The sequence below is a fragment of the Calonectris borealis genome, chromosome 2 (assembly GCF_964195595.1).
Source record: "Calonectris borealis chromosome 2, bCalBor7.hap1.2, whole genome shotgun sequence".
Classification (NCBI taxonomy): Eukaryota; Metazoa; Chordata; class Aves; order Procellariiformes; family Procellariidae; genus Calonectris; species Calonectris borealis.
Window position 1 is genome coordinate 107,610,444 of NC_134313.1, and position 20,659 is coordinate 107,631,102.

General features: G+C 38.1%; 1 protein-coding gene across 1 annotated transcript in view; it reads left to right on the forward strand.

Moving 5' to 3' along the window:
- Nucleotides 1–20,659, forward strand: part of TNS3 (tensin 3) — a 256,780-nt gene that overhangs the window by 192,818 nt on the left and 43,303 nt on the right. The window lies entirely within an intron of this gene.

Genomic DNA, 20,659 nt, shown 5'->3' on the forward strand with positions numbered 1-20,659 from the left:
TTAACTCTTTGCTGCTAAAAGTAGCAGCAAAGCTATTGTTAGCTGTCACTTCTGTGCAAAATAATTTTAAAACAATAAGTTTAAAAAAAAAAGTATTTAATGTGACTGCTTCAGAAAGTGCTGGACATAGAAGGAAGCCAACATAATTTATTTAAAACCTGAATAAAAATCACAGACATTCATTTAAATTCTATGCCTTAGAAAATGTTCAGATGATAATTCATGTGTATATATAGTTCTATTGCTTCGGCTATGATGTCTTCTCAGGCAGAATCTTGATAGTAGAGTTTCCAATAAATTTGATGCAATAATAGTTACAGTGTTTTTAACTTTGGGAAAAAAACATTCCTGTTTAATTTGCCTCATTTAATAGTTATCAAAAGCAAGTAACATGAACAAAGAATAAAATTATCTTTAGTAATAAAGCAATCTTCTACCCAGTTTAAGACATCTCTTTATGGTTCAGTTGCTGCAGCTTTGCCCTTTACTCTCTTAGCTCTTAAACAATTAGTGGTAGATATCCTCCTGAGGGCAGCTTCAGTAAATCAATTACACGTTGCTTACACTGAGTTAATCTACTGAACACTTTGTTGTTAAATGATTTCCATTGCTATTACTAAGAGTTCGGACTTGCTGTGCAAAATTTTGTGGCTTTCAGTGTATTTCTCCATTTTGTTGGTGATTCTCCTGCTTAATTCCAAATGCTGTCATGTCTCAAATGCTGGGTTTAGATACTCAGTTAATGAGACACTGAAAATAATTACTCTAGCTTAGAAGAAAGTAGGTAATTCTCCCTTTGAATGTCCCTTTAAAAATGGTGCTCAAGGTGTACTGAATGCTACAGGTTAAGTGCTCGGCTCCCTATGGCTTTGCTTTTAGCCGCAAACATAATGTACTTTGACACTAAGGTTAAAGGTGTATGAGGTGGGTCAGCTAGAAAACATGCAATACACCATTAGCGAGCACCTCTAAGAAATGTTAGTTGGGTGACTTTCCCACCAGAGCACAGAAACGTCTATTGCCAGAGGCAGTATTAGAATCTTACTTTAAATACTTTTTTTCTTTCTTCTCTTTTCCTTTCACTATTCTACATTATTTATTGCCTGCATCTATAGTAAGTATCAATTTACTGTATTTACTTGCTTTTGTGTCTTCTGGCTTTGGCAAGAAGTGAAGAAGATGTCTTCTCATTTTGCTACCAATCCCTAATTCATGGCCAGAGCAAGAGCTTTGTGTTTTGTGTGTTAAATGACGCCAAGAATCTGAAGAGAACAGAAGTAGCTGTTCCTGTGATAGAGACTGCTGTAATGCAGATGTGACAAAAGTGACTCTAACAGTATGCACTTTGCAAGAATTCTTACAGCCCCAGGTGTTAGTGCTTTCGTTTGCTGCCTTGATCTTCTTTTAAATGGTTTTAAAAAACCATTTAAATGGTTTTTATTTTGGTAGAAGTTGGAAAACGTACTGACTTCTCCAGAGATTGAGGCCTTTGGAGTCATGGACTCTGGAGTCTTAATTTCTGCCATTAATATATTGCCCATTTTGTCTCAGTTCAGATCACCCTTGAATTAAAAATTGTTTTGTTCTGCATCTCAGCTTTGCTGCCTACCTGCATTCCAAGTTAGTAGTGAGGATGTTGTAACATCTGGCTACCAATTATCTAGATATTTCCTTCCCACTTCCTTGTAGAGAATAGCTTTCAGTGTAGTTAGCACTTACCATATCAATGGAGAACTACTCTGGGTTTAGAAAAGTATAAAAGTATACATTTGAAAAGAACAATGCATGGTTTTGTATATTCTGTATTCAGGAAGTACAATGACATCCAGTCATTATGTATACAAAATGATAAAATTATCTGTTATTTTGTAAGTTATTCTTGTTGTAAACTGTGTACCTTATATCTTGAATGCATCTAATGCTGATTCTTAAACTATTTATTGAAGCGAAGGCCACTGTCTCACTGAAGCCTGACAAAACCCTGTATAAAATGGTGCTCTGTTAGCCCTAGAAATCTTAATTTTCTTTCCAAGTGAAACCACTTTGTTAGGGAAAGTCAGTCCAGTGGTGTTACGTATCTGTCTCCCTTTCATCAGCTATGCCCTACCTCTTCTTTCTCCCCATACATTTCTTTAAGATGGCCTGCCTGCGCCAGCTAGAAAGAGCAGGATTCCTTTCCAGAGCCTTGTTCTTTCTCAGATGGGAGCAAGTTTAACCTCCCTCAGTCTGTGTTCAGGCATGCAGTCCTTTCGTGTCAGCGCTGCTGCTCCAGTGATCACTTGCTGCCATGGTTTCATTGCCCTTTTCCTCACTTCACATAGCTTGCAAGTAATACAGCACTCACGGAGTTCATTCTGAATCATCTTTTGAAAGACACCTTGTTTCTTAAGACAAACTTGAGCAATCTATGAATTGGCTAGTTTTATAAAGACCCCACAAAAAAGCAGGCTCCAGATATAACCCAGATACAGCTCTCTGAGTAACACAATACCCATTGTATATCCCACAGGAGAGTCCCACACATCAGTGAAGGAACAGAAGCGCTATTTGTAGGCCACTTTGAAGCCTATAAAGGCTCTCTTGTCTCAGACAGCACGCAGCTAATTGAAGTCCCTTTGTATATAGAAGTAACAAATAAAACTGTAGCAAGCTCTTTGCCAGAGGACTGAACTCTGGCTAACCACCCCTGCCACTCCACTCCTCAGGCTGGTCTTGAGGAGCTGCCCCTTCACCCCTGGCTAAAGCATAGACAGAGCTTTGCAGAAAATCTGCATTCACAAACAGGCACTGTCTTGCAGCAGAAGGCAGGGATCTGTGGAACAAGGAGGGATTGTCTATAATACTTTATCCATATACTGACAAAGAGAAGACATGATATCCTGTTTTTGCATCTTTTCTGAACAGTCCAAGTAAACTTGCATAGTTCAAGCAGTGCATGTGGCGGAATGATAGCACTGCTGCTGGTATGAGGAATCTCAGAGCCTTCAAGCATGTGTAAGGCCTTGCCTTTTCATACCCGCCGTGGAGCTTAGCCTAGGTACTGTACTCAAAGCTTGTGTTACACATATGAGCTGCATCTTTTCTAAAAATTGTCAAAAGGCCATGTTTTCTCCTCATGCTATCATGGAAGTCTTCAAGACCAGACACTGGCGTATTTCCATGGTTTTTCTCATACAGACTCTGTTTTTATCTGACAGGGACATTGTAATCCTAAATTCCCCTCATTGACTAACATAAGCTTATTCTGTTACATCACTCAGTAGTGATGAGTGTTTCATAAATCTCTCAGAAGGCAAACCCACAACCTAATAGATATCCTCATTACTGCATAATTCTATTACTGATTATAATTTTATACTGTCGTAATTTCATACTGTTATTCCAGGATTGTCATTTCTTCCAGTCACTGAGTTGCAAGGGAAATGAAACGTACTGCTTAACTGTTCGATAAAAAAAAGTCAAGGTTCTGAACTGAAAATGTTTTCTGTGTGTCAGGAGGGTTAGTAGCATAGGGAATAAAAATGATACTAATTTGTGAGAGGGAAAAATTGCCAGTTTATGATGTGCAAAAACTTTCTCCACAATATGAAAAGGTTTCACATAATATTTATTTATACCTGCCTTCCTCTCTTCCCCTTAACTCTTTATATAAGGTATACATGTCCAAAGCAAGAGATAGGTATGGAACTTTTCCAGACATCTGGGTTTATTTGCTTAGAGAACATCAGTGCGATGTTCTGTTATCATAAGCTCTGTATGTTGTCTGAAAAGCGGATTCGTGCCCGGCGTGCAAGTAACCAATTCCACACGCTCAGGAGAGAGATTGTTTTATTCAGGCCTGGGTGCTCGGTGGACTTGCCACAAATCAAGCACACCTGGTCTAATCACCTTTCTGTTTATATCCATGCTTCTCATACATATTTTAAATGTCTCTTTTACATATTCATTAAATTTCCAAGAACTAATTATAATATTACATTATCTTAAACACATGCGTACGAAAGCCTTTTAGACCCTCCTTGAGGGTCTCGGGTGGTCTCTGGTGGTCGGCAGGGTAGTGAACTCTTCATGAACTTATTTCCTCTTTACCTTATAGGGTCGCAATTTGCCCCTGAGCCATGCTTGGACCGCGTTTTGTTTATAGTTTCCCAGGTTATTCTTCACTAGAGTCTAACAATGCTTCCAGGATACACAATTTTAGACTAGTTACAATTCTACACACCTGCAAACACAACACCTGCTAGTTACCTAACTTCTAAGCAACAAGTCTTCATTGTTTAGAATTACAGAAGCGAACAGTAGGACTACAGAAGCAAGCAGTATGGAATAGTAGATACTGTGCCTACTACATCAATTCCCCCCTTTGAGACTTATGATGTTGAGCATCATGAGTCTCACATCATTTACTTATAAGCATTTGGTTTACAAAAAGACATACATTAAATCATACAACAAATAATTATAACTAAGATGACAATCAGTATTGCAAATAAGAACAATTATCTAAACTAATTTAAATTTGGAATTTCTATCTTATTTTTGGCAATAGAAATTGGGATTCAGCTTTACTGATCATCATAATTAATATCAACAGGCTTTATATTTTCTACTCCTAAACCTACAATTTCTTAATTAATTTGATTTCTTTTCTAACAATAAATATTTTAAATATCACAAATAATTTAACAACATCTCTGATAACTCATCAAGTACGCCTTAAAGTTAACTTCAATGGTCCCTTAGGTGTAGATATCCACAGTTTACGATATATATATTTTTTTTTTAATTCTGTTGTAACATTTTTCTCCTATTACATGCATTTGTTTAGATCTTCCTGTCAAATTAACACTTTAAGGTTTTCCATATAATATTTCAAATGGACTCACTTTTTCTTTAGTTCTAGGGGTCACCCTAATTCTCAACAAGGCAAGTGGTAAGGCTTCGATCCACTTCAATTGAGCTTCCTGACATATTTTAGAAATTTGACTTTTCAATGTTTGATTCATCCTTTCCACCTGCCCACTAGATTGAGGTCTCCAAGAGGTATGGAGATCCCACTTAATCCCTAATGTCTTACTCATGTTTTTAACAACCTCTGCTACAAAATGTGGACCTCTATCTGAGGATATTCCTAAAGGGACTCCAAACCTTGGAATTATTTCTTTCAACAAATGTTTCACAACCTCTTTTGCCTTGTTGGATTGACACGGGAAAGCTTCCAGCCATCCAGAGAAGGTATTTACCAATACCAATAGATATCGGAATTGGTTACATCGCGGTAACTCTGAAAAATCTATTTGCCAATACTCACCGGGAGTTAAGCCTCTCTTTACCTCTCCAGGAGGGGGTCGGATTTGTATTTTCGGATTGTTCCTAAGAAAAATCTTACATTTATTACTCACACTTTTAGCAATCAATAACATTTTAGTTCCTATCGCATATCGTTTTACTGATTCCACCATTGCCTCTACTCCCATATGTGTTTCAGCATGGGTTTTGACCATTAATTTCTTCATAATTTCAGGGGTTACTATACATTGTCCATGTGAAGTTATCCACCATCCTTGATCATTCTTCTTACAATGTAATAACATAGCTAATTTATTTTCTTTCTCACTATAATTTGGGGATTCCACCTGAATTTCTTTTGATGGAATTAAAACATAAATCATAGTATTTAATGCTACACATTTAGCAGCCTCATCTGCTTTCTGATTTCCTTGTAGTACTTTTGAGTCCCTTTTTTGATGAGCCTTAGAATGAATCACCGCAACTTCTTTAGGTTTCTGTACTCCTTCCAACAAATTTAAAATCTTTGTTCCATATTTTATAAGGGTACCACTGGCAGACAAAAGTCTTCGCTCCTTCCATATTGCTCCATGAGCATGCACAACTCCAAAAGCATATTTAGAATCTGTATAGATGTTGACTCTTTTACCTTTAGCCAAATTTAAGGCTTTTGTCAGGGTTATAATTTCTGCCTTCTGGGCGGATGTATTTGGAGGTAATGCTTTTATTTCTCGATCTTCAGTTAAAGTTACCACGGCATAGCCAGCCCTCCTTTCTCTTTTTACAACAAAGCTGCTTCCATCAGTAAATAATTCTTCATCCGGAGTTTGGAGAGGGACATCTTTCAGGTCTGGCCTGCTGGCATATACCTGTTCAATGACTTGCATGGTTAAGATCACTCTCTTTTTCACTTGGCATTAAAGAGGCAGGATTTTCTTCAGGGCCGTTGGTTGCCTCATACAATGGTTTTGCCATCAAACCATAATTTGGAATCCAAAGGCGACACCATCCAGCCATTCCTAGAAATCCTCTCAACTCTCTTTTGGATTGAGGGGGTGCCATCCTGCAAATGGCTTCTTTTCTACCATTTCCCAATCTTCGCTGTCCTTGGGAAATCTCAAACCCCAAATAAATTACAGTTTGTTTTGCAATTTGTGCTTTCTTCTCTGACACCCTATACCCGGCCATTCCCAAAAAGTTTAGGAGGCTAACAGTTTTTTCTTTGCAGATCTCAGTAGTATCTGCTCCCAATAGGATGTCATCAACATACTGAAGGAGGGTGATTTGATCTTCCTTACCGGACCACTGTTCCAATTCCTCAGAGCTGCTCCAAAAATGGTTGGGCTATTTTTAAACCCTTGTGGCAGCACGGTCCAGCAGAGCTGAGTCGTCCTCCCAGTTGACGGATCTTCCCATTCAAAAGCAAAAATCTTTTGACTGTTTTTTCCAGAGGTATACAAAAGAAAGCATCTTTCAAATCTATAACAGAGAAATATATGCATTTGATTCATTGATAGTTGTTAGCAGCGTATATGGATTAGGGACTACTGAATGAATGTCCACCACTCACTGGTTTATTGCTTTTAGATCTTAAACCAGCCTATATCCTTGGTTATGTGGCTTTTTTTTTTTTTCCACTGGAAGGATAGGAGTATTTTAATCAGATTGACATTCTCTTTAAAGTCCATATTTAAGAAAATTATTTATTATTGGTTCCAAACCTTTTCTGGCTTCTATACTAATAAGATATTGTTTCTTTCTTACCGGTCGAACTTCTGTTTTCAATTCAACTTTTACCGGTTCCACATTTTTCACTCTTCCTGGTTTCTCTGTTGCCCAAGCAAAAGGGTAAACTGCATCTTTAATCTCTTCTGGAATTTCTTCAGATTCATCTGTGTTTGTCTGTAATAAATAAACTTGGGCTTGCCAGGCACTAGCTTCAGGAAAATGAACTTGGATTCTTCCTTTTTTAAAGGTAATTTGTGCTCCCAATTTATTCAATAAATCCCGTCCTAAGAGAGGCATGCTGCATTCTGGTATATATAAAAATTCATGTATCAATGTTTTTCCTCCAATTTTACATTTTAAAGGTTTCAAAAAAGGCCTTACCTCTTTCTTTCCCATGACCCCAACAATAGATACATTAAATTTACTTATTGGTCCTTTACATGTATTCATAACAGAATATTTTGCTCCAGTATCTACTAAAAAATCGACTACTTCATTTCCCAGCTTTACTGGAACCAGGGGCTCAGCTGGGAAAATATCATTTTCTACCCCCGGTCCCCATCATTCAGAATTTCCTCTCATCATAAGTAAGTCAGCTTCAGGTGGTATCTGCTGTGACTGAGTCACGACTGCTTCTTTGTTCTCTGGACACTGACTTTTCCAGTGTCCCTGTTTCTTACATACAGCACATTGATTAAATCCTAATGGGGTATATTGTTTAAACATATCTCTACCTCCTCTACCTTTTCCTCTCAAATACCCTCTACCTCTCACATATCTTCTACCTCTTCCTCCTGCTGATCCTTGGGCATTTACAAAAGCAGCTGCTAGAATAGCAGCTTTTTGTTTCCTATCTTTTATTTTTTCTTTTTCCTGATTTTTCTTTTCCTCTTCTTCCCTATTATTATACACCTTATAAGCAATTTCAATTAACTGTGATATAGTCATTCCTGTAATTCCATCCACTTTCTGCAATTTCTTTTGAATATGTGGAGCAGCTTGCCCTACAAACAAAGTAGTAAATATTGCTCTATTCTAATCACTCTCAGGATCTAATTCTGTCCATTTCCTAGCTGCCTCACATAATCGTTCATAAAAGGCAGATGGGTCCTCTGTTTTTTCTTGAATTATTTGAGTCAATTTTGCCAAATTCTTTGGGCAGGGTATTCCATTCTTTACTCCATACAAAATTAATTGTTGATACTGTTTAATCATCAATTTCTCATCATTACTATTAGGATTACAATTTGGGTCTTGAGTTGGCATAAAATGAGCAGGACCTCCTCTTGCATTTATTCTCTCATTTTCTATATTTGCTTTTTCTTATACTACCTTCTTTTCTTCAGGAGTTAACAAATTGTTCAAAAGAATTTGAATATCTTGCCAATCTAGATTATGATTTTCAATAATTTTTCGAAAAGATCTATACACCTTTTCAGGATTCTCTCTATATGATCCTGCTGACTCTTTCCAATTCATTAAATCAGAATTTGTAAATGGTACTTTCACAAATACTGGCTCCCCCCTTGGGCCCACTGCCTGGCGAAGGGGTGCTAACAATACAGACCCTTGCTGGGTTCTAGTCCTGCCAGCTATCGGACTAAAAGATTTGCTTCCTCTTGCTTTGGTTTCAGAAGTTTCATTTTTATTTGGTGGTACTAACATTTGTGTATCCTCCTCTTCTTCTCCTAGTTTTAAACATCATTTTTCTGTGCTACAAGCAGAACAACGATACACTTTTAGTTCCTTATTTTCCATCATTATCATTATTACATTAGAATCTGAATCTAAAAGTTTACATTTTTTCCAAATTTCATGATCATTTCTCAAAGAAAAAAAACCAAATCTATACAAGGTACCTTATCCTATTTTCTTTGTCTTCTACAAAATAACATTAATTGTAAAATAGTATTATATTGCAAGGTTCCTAATTCTGGCCATTTTTCCTCATCTTCTAATTTATACATTGGCCACCATTTAGTACAATATTCAATTAATTTATCCTTTCTCAAAGGATCACCCCCAAATTCTCCCCAGTGTTTAATGATGCATCCTAAGGGGGAACAAGGTGTTACTTTTGATGGTTGAGCTCCCATACCTTTACCTAAAAAGAACGTTCTTAACCACAACTTCATATACTCCAGTCGTCACTGTCAAACGCATATGAATATACCTCTTTACCTGTGGCCACAATTCCTTACCAAATGCATGCACAATTTTATACCCCAGAACAATATCTCATTTACCTTAGCGTTGCACCGTTGAGTCGCTCACCTGCTCTGGTCGGGGAGGATACTCACAGAGTCCCTGATCAAAAGCTCGGTGCGCGCTGGAGTCCAGAGAGCAGGGTCTCCCCACCGAGAGCCGGCAAGTCGATCCGGGCAAGGCTTCACAGCAGTCCCATCTGGGTCGCCAAAAACTGTTGTCCGAAAAGCAGATTCGTGCCCGGCGTGCAAGTAACCAATTCCACACGCTCAGGAGAGAGATTGTTTTATTCAGGCCTGGGTGCTCGGTGGACTTGCCACAAATCAAGCACACCTGGTCTAATCACCTTTCTGTTTATATCCATGCTTCTCATACATATTTTAAATGTCTCTTTTACATATTCATTACATTTCCGAGAACTAATTATAATATTACATTATCTTAAACACATGCGTACGAAAGCCTTTAGGGTCTCCTTGAGGGTCTCGGGTGGTCGGCAGGGTGGTGAACTCTTCATGAACTTATTTCCTCTTTACCTTATAGGGTCGCAATTTGCCCCTGAGCCATGCTTGGACCGCGTTTGTTTATAGTTTCTCAGGTTATTCTTCACTAGAGTCTAACAGTGCTTCCAGGATACACAATTTAGACTAGTTACAATTCTACACACCTGCAAACACAACACCTGCTAGTTACCTAACTTCTAAGCAACAAGTCTTCATTGTTTAGAATTACAGAAGCGAACAGTAGAACTACAGAAGCAAGCAGTATGGAATAGTAGATACTGTGCCTACTACATCATGTACTCCTGGAAACAAAGGTGCATTTTGTTTTTTACTGTTGTTGTGATTTTGGGTTTGGGTTTTCTTGGGTTGTTCTGTTTTCTTTTGTTAGTTTTGTGGGTTTTTTGTTTGTTTGTTTTAAACATTGAGGCTATTAATGAGCAATAAAAAATACAAGTAGAGACAAGAAATTTATGATGTTTACTACAAGGCAGATAGACAAGATCTGTGTTATGTTTTTCATTGTCTTGCAATTGACCTTGACATGTTTATCTGGTGGCTAAATACAGTGCTCATCTCCACAATATTTTTATAATGAAACAGCTAATGTTTCTTAGTTATGATAAAATATACCATTTACTAGTGCATATGAAGGCTCCATAGGCTTCAGGAGCAAGTAGGAAAGGACTCTGTTCTCCTGTATGGATTCTACCAACGTGAACTTAATCAGGTCTTCCAGAAAGAGCACGTGGAATGCTGTAAAGCACAGTCATAAATGTTCAGAGGCCACTTCTTGGCTGTTGTAAACTGAAGTCAGTATGATGTGCTATGATCTGTGTCACACTTTTTCCTCCCTGGATTACTTTCATTGACACATTCAGCTCAGTAAAACTAACCTTTATACCAACTTTTTATTGCACGAAGTTTGGAGATGACTTGATGTATTTTCAAGTCTTTATTGTCACAGACCTCCTTCCCTTTGCGCCACTGATCATAATACAGTTCTTAACATATATTTCAAACACAAACATGGAAATTTTCTATCTTCTCTGGCCTGCAGAGAAAGAAGCAATGCTTATTATCAGTGTTTTCAGTCTGGTAATCCAAATTTACAGCAAAGGTAATAATATTCCATCTCGTGAGCTGAATAGATTAACGGTTTCATTTAATTCGTATCAATCTGAATGGTGGAAATTATGTTGTAACAGAAGAACCAAATTGAAACTGAAAATAACTTGAAATACTTGTAGTCTATGCCTGCTTTTAGTGAGCGATATTAACCAAAATACTTACAGTTTTAAGTGTCTACAACTGAGCTGTTTGGTAATGAGCTTTAATTGAGCTTTTTTTTTCCCCACTCAGTTTAGCTAAGATTTTCATGGGAGGTAACTCTCCCAGTGCACGCTGATTAACTTACCAAAGCTTTATTCTCTGGCTTAGAGATAAGAATGAAATGATTTAGAGATTAATCCATTTAGCTAGCTAAATATGGACTGGTTTTGTTTATAGCCACGTGATGTGTTTCTACATAAAACTTTACAAAATCTGTACATATTTTTGCCGCTCATTAAAAATTCTAACATGTCATTGATGTAGAGGAGTAAGGAATTCCAATATACATATTTGAATATAAAAAGCTAGGGAGTGCCAAGACCATGGAAGATAGTATGTGATGAAGAAGCAGTGGGACAATATAAATGTGTTTTTCTTTGGCTGATATGTTAAAGCTGACAAAAGATGCCATTCTTGTTACTGAATTTTCATAAGAAAGCTCATTGTCTAAAGTATACTCTGTCTTGCATTGGTTTTGGATACTGTAGTTTGATAAAATATTCTGGAACATGAATATATTTTGGTTTGTAGCCAACGTTGTATCTGATTACAGAATCAAAAATTCTTTAAATCTGATGCTTATGTCAAGACAAAGATATTTCATAGTAAAATGTTCTTATGGCCCCGTGAGCTAAACTTCTGCAAGGGACAGGGTTTGGTGTGACCTACAGGTTGAACATTATGTTGAATGTGAGACAAATTCATGTGCTACAGATGGTCATGGAAAATATGTTGACTTTGAGTGCTAGCAGAATGCATAATCTAGTGCTCATGTACGTAATTCCGTGTGCAGCTGCTCTATAATCCTGCAGAATTTTAAAAAAAAAAAAAAAAGAGAGAGAGGATGGTTCGGTGCTTCAGCCATTACATTGAAGAGATGACCAGTGAAGCTAGTCATTGTCTCCTCTTCTTCCCACCCTCACTTTTGTACGAGGATTTCCTTCTGGACAGAAGCACAGAACGAGCTTTAAGCCGTATCCTGCCCTGTTAAAATTGCGTTGGAGAATGAATCACATACTGATTTCAAGATGAAAGTATTCATATTGCTCTTTTTTCTTGGTTTTACTGGATGCCTTTTCATTTCATGAGGAGAAAGTGCTGGTTGATAAGCAAATACAAGAACTGAGACTGTCCCTCTAAAAAGGGAAAGTTAACAGCCCTCTCAGAGGCTGGTTGGCACTGTCTGCTTTATCCATTTGAATCAAGACATTGCTGAAAAGTTACATGGAGTCTTCTGCCTAAAATAGCAAATGTGAATTAACTTTTCTCACAGGGAAATGAGTATCCAAGTGGCAGGGACCCTAAATGCAGAAACAAGCTCTCCACTTTCTCACTCACTCATTTTGTCCCCAAGTGAAACGTTGAACTGTGTTAAAGGAATGGTAGATCTTGTGAAGAAAATGCTGTGCTATAGGAATTCATATGTAATAAGGTGTTTAGCTTGGGACATCTTTAAAGTCTCTTACATGTTATAAGTCTTCCATCAATGGTAGCGCAACAGGTCTGACTGCTCCTTGATCCCACGCTAATACCATTAAAGCAAATAACTGCTGATAGGTTCTCCTTCAAGATGACCCACCCTGTAAACTTCATCCCTTATTTAGGGCACCTCACTTTAATCCAATCTGTCTACTATTTGTTTGGTCTTGACTCAGTTTTTATAATACTGTGAATTTAAAATGAAACAACTGCCTTTTTTCAAAAGGAGTAACTAACTGAGAAAAACCTGGAACCAGCAGCAACACAGAAAACAGCACCTGCACGCTTGGCAATACAGTCCACTAGAAACTCTCTTCACTGCGTATCTTGGCAGTTGACAGCCACACAATATTAAGGCTTTGATTCTGTCTTCAAAGCCTGCATTGCAAGTGCTCCCAAGCTCTTCAAAGACTGTCTGGCCTTGAGTGCCCCACATGGCTGTGCTGTACTGCAACAATGGAAGCGCCTGCCACCAAAGGAAGACTAGTGAGTATTTAGGACAGACGCTTTTCAACAGATGGCCCACAAGTGTAGAATTTACTCACAGTGCATAACAGAATGACCCCGAACCTTGTGGCATTTTCAACAATTTATAATGCGTGCTGCTTCTGCATGGTTTTCCTGCATTTGGGGGGGGGGGGGGAAACAAGAATATAAGGGAAATTGCAGGGGTGGGACCTGAGCTTTGTACATTTTGTCTAATGCATTTATATGATGAAATGCTTCACTGGTGACTCCAAAATAAACGTGAGATAGACCGATGAACCCTCATAATTTGAATTAGCTGTTAGAAATATGTGGGCAATTTGAGGACTTACCACCGTTTCAAAATGATACACAAAAAAGCTCGTAACTTGTATAAAAGGCTGTGTTGCATTAATCTCTGGTTATTGTGCACTGTCAGCATTGCCAGATGAAGCTACTAATAAATGTACTAAGTACACTTACGAGTTACAGTTACAACTTGGAAAAGTAAGTGACGTTTCAGAAAGCAAATAAAAGCCAGTATGCTAGGAAATTCAGTGTTGCTTGATTAATTCTAAGAAGTGGTTATCTTTATCAAGTGATAGGTACTGAGCTTTTGGAGTATCACCTTTAGCATATTCCTGTTCTCTGTAAAAATGAAGTTTTGCATAAGGTACTTGCTATCATGGTTAGTAAATTGCACCAAGATTGTATGGTGAGCACTCACTTGTGTGCTCTCTCCCTTTCTCTTTCTCTGTTTACCATTTTGCAAAAACAGTTGTGTGTTCTGAAAGATGCTCATAGATGAAGTTTTGTTATATTTATTTAACTACATGAGTATTTTATCCAACAAGGAGACATTTACAATAAAAAATTAAAACTTCTGATTTAAGTATTGGATTTAAGGTTAATCCTTATTGTCCGCATATTGCTTACTTATTTTCAAAAAGTCTTGAAAAATCGCACAATTCCTGTAGTAGCCTTTGGAGTTGTCAGTTTCCTTTCATTTATTTTCACCTCCTGCCCTCTTTCACCACCCCCTGCTCTGAAAACCTGGTACATGAGAGTGCGCTCTTTCGCTCTTGCTCTCTGTCTGCCTCCCCCGCCACCCCACTCCCCTCCTTTTTATATACATATATATACACACACTCTTTTCTCCCAAGTGACTTTAGGATCCCTGAGGGGCCACAGGTACATTGAATTTTTTCCCCTCCATTCCTAGAAGGTTTGGCACCAACATAGCACTTGAAATAGGAAAAGTGGGAGAAAATTCCTGGAGAGGAAAAAACTACATGCATGTATTGGGGAAGAAGCAGGAAGGAAGCTGGGGAGGAGTAGAGTTGCTATAGCTGGGGCTGAGAGATGTATGTTAAGAACTAGCACAGAAAGCAGAATAGATTCTTGGGTTGTTTTTTTTTTTTTCAGTCCTTCATCAAATACTGTGTTAAAAGCACAAACTCTAAATGGGGTGTAAATAAAATTAAGTCTGGATAGTTCTTCGTCTGTAGCATTTCAAGAAAAACAATGTGAAGGCAATCCGAATATTTCAATCACACTGCTAGTTTGTGTCCACTATTGTCATTGGACTTTCTGAATATTCTCAGTTTGTGTCACTGCTGTCACAATGTTTTAAGAATTTGTCCAGAAACCTTCAAGAATAAAGTAAATGAAAATGAAATTCTTTGCTGGGAGATTATAAAAGAGCTATGAAGATAATACAGTGCTGCAGGTGAGGTGTTATGGATCTGTGGGATAGTCACTGGGATCCCTGAATTTATCTGTGTACCAGATAAACTCTAGGAAATAAAAATTATAATAGAAAGATTAGATAGACTTCTTTATAAGAAGATGAAATTGCACCATGTGAGTTTTATCGCTTTCAAAAAGTCTGAAAAATTTTGTGAATTTGTGCTGTTATCATTTATTATATTCAGATTTTTGTTTACACTGTTTTTTTTCTTTGAGGATAAATGGAGAACAAGTTAATGAAATGTGTAAGAAGGTTAAGGGAACATTCATTCCCTTAATTACTGGAGCCAAGCTGAGCTTTCATTTGTATACATTTACCCACCAATATCAGAAGGTTGAATCATATAAATGACAGTAAAGTTTATATTGTGTTTATTTTGTTAAAACTGTTTAATGCAAAAATTGGAATAAATGATGTCAAGAAAAGGTTTGTTTTTCCTGAGCACTCAAGAACTCCTCTGTATTGAGGGTAGAGAATAGATACAGAGCTCCTAGTTTCCTAAGATGGGATGCGTTAGATTATAAATTCATTCTACACTTGGTCATAGCACAATGTTACCCGAAGATTAGCAAAATATTTTTTGTTCTGGAGAACAGTGAGAGTATTTTAAAAATAGCTTGATATTACACATTGGTTGTGGCTTTCTTTTTTCATTGCTGTTATTTCGATGTTTTCATATCTGGTCAAAAGAGAGTGTATTATTAATGCCTTTCATCCAGTGCTTTTGAAGGGTGCCTGTTGGTGGTAATTCTCTGCAAACTGATTTGATGCCCAATTGGGAGATGACACACTCAGAGAGTTGATAAAACTGCCTAGTACTAAGGTATGCATAAACTGTGCATTTTAATGAAAGCTTATGTGTAAGTAAGAGGGACCTCATACTGCGCTCACATCCCTTGAAATTATAGATCGAGCTCAAACACTGTATGAAACCATGAAGTATAATGTTAATGAAAATGTTTCAGCTGTGCTTAGATTTTATTTCTTCTACCTTACCATTTATTGCTATGTCTGAGTGGCAACCTAGCAATTTGAAAACTCTGCCTGCCTGTGTTCAATTGCCACAAATATTTTGGCAATGAATTTATTATAAAGGATGTTTGAAAAAGAAGACAAAGTTTAAGAAAACATTAGAAAACAAAATAGAGAATGTTGAATATATTCAAAATATGGCCTCTGTATGCAATATTTCTTCTGGAAATTTCATTCCAATCTGTATTTGCTCTGTCAGGGAGCATACTATACAACCAGTCTATTTGGATCATTGCTAAGCACCAGAATTAGCTTACCAAGTACATGCACTAAGAGACTCGTAAATACCTGCATGTCAAAGAACTGTTTTCAGACGTCATTCAGGAAATTGATGCATTTTGGAAACTTCAGGTTGAGTTACTCTGAGAGGAAAAGCAGGTCAGAAAAGGCCCACAGGTCGCCAGAAGAGAATACCAAAGCAAGGGAGTGTTAGCACTGATGGTTGCAGCTCTGGCACTTTACAGTCTGAGGAATCCTCCTCCTACTCCCACTGCCCAGTGCTGAGGGCTGTGAGTTCTGTGGGCATCAGCATTGTAACCAGCAAAGTAAGTATTATGACTTCAATGCAGTGACATTATATGTGATCACTCAGGCTTTGACAGGTCTGTACAGTCGTGCCATTAAAGCCAGTGGCAATTACAAGTGTGACTGTTTTCTCCATTTTCCACCAGCTGAACCTAAATCTTAGACATTTTCTAAATCACATTTAGGAGGAGGAGGAGCTTTTTCCATGCAAATCTAATAGCCAATTAGAGTATTCATATGTCACAGGAGAGGTCCAAGGTCGTCTCCCTCTTCTGCATGGTTATCAGCAGGACTTGAACCAGGCTTTCCTATGCAAGTCTGAAAACTATGATGCTTTTGAGCCAAATTTCTTTCTCTGGCTTAGTTCATACACATTACTATTTAATACAAGTTAGAATAATGGTAGAGCAGGCTTCTCACAGGAGGAAAACTTGAATTCAAATCTGTGGCCTGATTTAGAGGAGGCAGTCTGAATAGGATAGAGGATAAAGGGCTAATTCTCTTAGACTACTTAAAGTCTGTATGTGTGAAATTCATGTAAAAATATTCCTTTGGTCTGGAATTGTCAGCTTTCTACAATAGCATAAAACCTCCCTTGTGCAGTGTTTATGACCTAGCCTTAGGTGACCAAATGAACGTGATTCTTCCAAAGCTCGTGTTTCCCATGTGTTACGTGGCAAATCCAGGCCTGTGCCCTGGGGCTTTGAATTCCATTCAGCAGCAATACATCTGAAAGTTTAATTGTGCAGTGTGCAGCTTACATCCTTCCTGTAGCTCTCGTCCAAAGGCATTTTTCTCTTGAGAGAAAGCAGTAGCATTATCTGGTATTTATTTATTTATTTAAGGGTTTTTTATATTTGCTGTCCAGGATAACTGAGTGTACTTGGCATATGCACCTGTTAGCTGAAAAGACGATGGCATTTCCAAAGGTGCTGAACACAGTTTTTTGTTACCTTCACTGGTATCTATGAGAGCTCATCATTTCTAAAATTCAGGTGATAAAATAAACAGTGTAATTCTGAAGTTGTAAATACCAAAAAAATGTTGTTTACATAATCAAATTATTACAAAGGAAAAACGTGTTTATACAAGCCTTCAGTGTTGTAACTTTTGATCACGGTCTCAAAGCAGATGTGCCTCTTCAGTTAAACTTGAAATACACCCTGATAATACACTGGTGGATGGTGGTGGTTGTTTTTTTCTTTTTTTTTTTTCCTCTCTAAGAACCAGTGAAAAATTGATTACTTGAGAGGTTTCTGAAGCACTAGGTTTTAGAGAGTTTGGTTTCTATTTTTCCCTTTTAGTGGGAAAAAGTCATGCATTTCCCCACATAAATCTGTCATTTGACCAGTAACTATCTATGTATGTATTCATTGAAGTATATAATGAGTAATATCTTACAGATAGATAAAAAAGAGAAGAATCTGAAGCTGAGAAGTCATCCACCACTAATTTTTGCTTGTTCTGGAGGTGCAAGAGATAAGCCATCGGCAGAAATTTATCAGCAGTTTAACGGAAATACAGGATTGGATGAGCAGGCAGTCTGGCAGTTGTGGATTGTTTTTACATGTACCTGTTGATGCTAGTTAGCAGTGCATGTGGGTAACATGCATTTTTGAGATGTTACTTGTCTTTTTGTCTGAAAAGCTTAGATTTACAGAAATCCATGGGAACAACTCCTTGCCTTGCTATGATTACATGAAACAAACTTTTTCAAACTTTCCAGGGTGAGGCCTCCTACTATATGACGTGGCACTTGATGACTGTGATGTGCCAGAGTAATCCGTGTAGTTTCAGGAAGGCTGAAGGAGAAGAAAGCTCCAAAACCTGAAGTACAGCTGTGAGCACAGCTTTTCAAAATAATTAAAGTCTTGAAATGATCCTGTGTTTGGGTGCCTGGGAAGGTCTGGTCTGTTGCATTTGGAAGTCAAAGATGTTCTGTAATTTCAGAATTACAGACCTGCCAGTGTTGAGTGAGGACATAGAGGAAATACACATTCAGTGCCACTTAAGTGTTTACAGTCCAAAGGCCACATTGCTCTATGTTTTTTAAGATGCTGTTCTCTCCTACATTCTCTTCATGTTTATTCCCTCTTGCAGAAGAGGAGAAAACTAAATTAGTCTGTGTTTTTCTACGCCTGAGTTAGGCATGTTATTTCACGAAGCCATTCATATTCAGGCACCTAGTAGACAAAATCTGAAATGCACTATCACGTGAGATTGACTCCCACATTTCTGTCAATCATGGGAGCAGCATTCCTTCACAAATCATGGAGTTTGCTGAATTTGCATGTGACGGCCACGGCATAGCCACCCTCCTGCAGGGTTTCCTGTTGGAGAAAGGTGCATGTTACAACTCAAGCCCTGCGTTTTAAGCTACTTTGGATAGATCTTGCAGTGTGGTTGGTTCTGATGAAACTGGGAATCTTGTGCACTTCACCTAGGAGAACTGTATACAGGCCTTGCTATGTGAGTAAATACTACTACCTGGCAGCAGATGGAGAACCTGATCCTTGTCTCTGTGTGTGCCTGGCACAGCCATGAAACCCATTCTCCTTGCCAAATAGCAGACCTTCTCCTTTTGGGATCGCATTATCTCACAAACTGCCCTCACCTAAACCCAACCAGTTCCTCACCCGAGACATCCAACACCCTCCTTTCCTTCCTAACTCTTACTTCCATTCCTTTGTGTACAATAAATTTTGAGTCTGGCCTTTTGTATCTTCTGGCTTTAGAGTTTCAGATATTTTTTCCTTCCCTGGAATTCATCTCAGCTGGTTGAAAGTTTAAGCTTGTGACAGAAGGATAAACAAAAGGCAAGTTCTTGTGTCAGGCGCTCTTTGTTTGTCGTTAAAAGTGTTCATGTCAAAGAGGTTTTTTTGATGAACAGCCCCCTAAGTATAACCAAGTCTGATTCTGTTAGAAAGCCCCATGCAGAAAAATATCTTGATGAAGGCTGAATTTGATAAGATGTTGACAAAACTCGTGTGTATTAATGTTTTTAATTACCTGGTTTCTACTTACATTACAGTCATACATTACTTTGGAAATGAACACTTTCTCACTTAACCCAGCCTTCATGTGGTATCTTAGACCACTGTTATCTTCTTGGTTAAATCTTTTTGTTCTCTTCTAATTCAGCAAGTGTAAATAGCTGAACAAGCAAAGCTTCCAAGACTTGAAAATCAGGAAGGAAATGGGACATCCAAAAGTTTCCTGTGATTACAGTGCTTTTTATGCAGAGCCAGGAATGCTTTCTATGGAGAGCAATTTTCTCTAATAATTATTGTTTATAGGAGTTTGAAGACTGTGTTTGAATGCATTTGTCTCTGCCAGGAAGCATCCAAGACAAAGAGAAAGTGTAGTTGTATAATAAATTAATCAAAGTAACTGATGGTAGTTCTGGACTGCTGCATTAATAACCTGTTCTGCCCCTGTGGCAAGGATTGTCCCTCATTTTTTACCTGATAGTATGGTGTATATCACAACTAATCCTTGCTATTTGGATCTCCTGGGTGCAACCATTATGAAATTGTTTAATAGGAGCTGCTGCTGTGAAGAAAATCAGCAGTAGGAGTGAATATTCTTAAAAAGGAATAGTTTGATTTAGTTTGCCTTTTGGTCTGTGGAAGAAAGCAAAAGTCTAGTTAGTTTACCAGTACTTTTTTATAATCAAGCCAGTTTGTATATTTTAAAAGGGTTTAGTACACATGTTCCAAATATGTTGCTGTTAGAAATTTAAAAGCAATTGAGTAATTCATTACAGGAAAGCTTTAAATGGTCGTATTTGTTTCTGTCTATATCAAGTAATTTCCTATAGTCATCCATTCAGAAAATCTGGTGCCCTGGGACACTGAAGAACAATCTGAGGAGGAAACGTGCTGCCCGTTGCGGCGCTGCAGTGTTTCCACTCATCTTCCTGACCTCTAAATAAAACCTGCGCTGAACAATGATAGGGTGCTGTTGAATGCAACACAGGAGGGTTGCACATGGTGTTTTGTGAAACAAATCTTGGGAAGTGAGTCAAACTTTATTCAGAGCTCTGGATGCTAAATTTATCAGTGTTGAGCCAGTTTGGCGTTCTAGAGCAGCTGGGCTTTGGGCCACATTAAAAAGCACTTATCTGTCGGTTCTCAGTTTTGTGTCCTGCATCTCTTTGAAACAAATCTGGGAGGTCAAATGAAGTGGTGGAAGAACTAGGCATCTGCTTAAAAAACCACCAACACCATCAACACCCCCCTCTCTCCCCCACAAAAAAAAAACCCAACAAAACACCCAACCAAACTCTACGGTTTCTGTGCTGGGAGTCAGAGAAGGGCAGTGAGCTTTCCATCCCCGAGGTGCCCGTGCGGCT